This window comes from Trachymyrmex cornetzi, unplaced genomic scaffold, assembly GCF_001594075.2.
Source record: "Trachymyrmex cornetzi isolate Tcor2-1 unplaced genomic scaffold, Tcor1.1 scaffold1808, whole genome shotgun sequence".
NCBI lineage: Eukaryota > Metazoa > Arthropoda > Insecta > Hymenoptera > Formicidae > Trachymyrmex > Trachymyrmex cornetzi.
The window spans coordinates 10,389-11,500 of NW_017296428.1; positions in this window are offsets into that span (position 1 = coordinate 10,389).

Below are 1,112 nucleotides of genomic sequence, written 5' to 3' on the forward strand. Positions count from 1 at the left end.
TAGGATCATTTTTACACTTCTGCGCACACGGTGGTACTCAACTAATATTTTCTGTGTGTAGGAGCGATTGCGTGGACGCGAGTAAACTTTAGGTTGAGCACAACTGCAGTCGGAGAACATCCTTAATATTTTGATAAGTCTATCTTAATACTTTTGCATGCAGATTAGGAAGATCATATCAAATTAAACAGTTTTTTCTAAATATATTTTATATTTAATGTGATTACCCTAATCCCAAAAATAATTATGGGACGTGATAGATTAAACTAGAACTCTGATGTGTATGCACACACACACAACACGCGCAAGCGTAAATATATTACAGTTATATATAACCATTGATAAATTAATTGTCAAAATAAAAATAAAATTCATACAATAATAATAAGAAAAACGAGTATTGAAAACGGACGATTCACTGAAAAATACTCGCGTATACGTTTGTCGTTTGTCAGCGGAAAAACGAGTTGAAAACGGACAATCTCCTCAAAAATACTTATACTTGCGTATTCGTGTACGAGGGTCATCTGAAAAGTTTTGAGCCTAAGGGCCTGCGCACAATAGAGGAACAAGAATTAGATATTAAGATTTCAACCTATCGGAAACCGTGTATTCCGATGTAATTAGTTTCTGATAGGTTGAAATCTTAAGGCCCCTGAGTAGTCGCGACGGCCATGTTGGAATCGTGACGTCAGAAGCGAGGAATGACACGTTAATTTACGCACGATGCCATTTGTAAACAGAGACAATTTGGATGAAATTAAACGATGGGTTCGCTTTAAAACACTTGTAAAAATCGATGAAAACTGTCCTTTTTTCCCTTGATAGTCAGTAAATGGTCGTAAAAGACTCGTAAAGTGAGGCTATATTCTGGCAGAAACATATGGTTTAACAGCTGTTGAAAAGAGTGAAATATACACTTTTACGTATAAAATTTCAAGATAACTTTAGTTTTTATCAAAAATTAAGACTTTGATAAGTACGAGACAAGTCACATTTTCACAATTCAGCAAATAATAACGAAATGGCACCGTGCACAAATTTCGTCGTCAAAACTGGTCAAAATGTCACTTTTCCACGCCTATAAGTTCGGCCATTTATCGTGGTGTGGC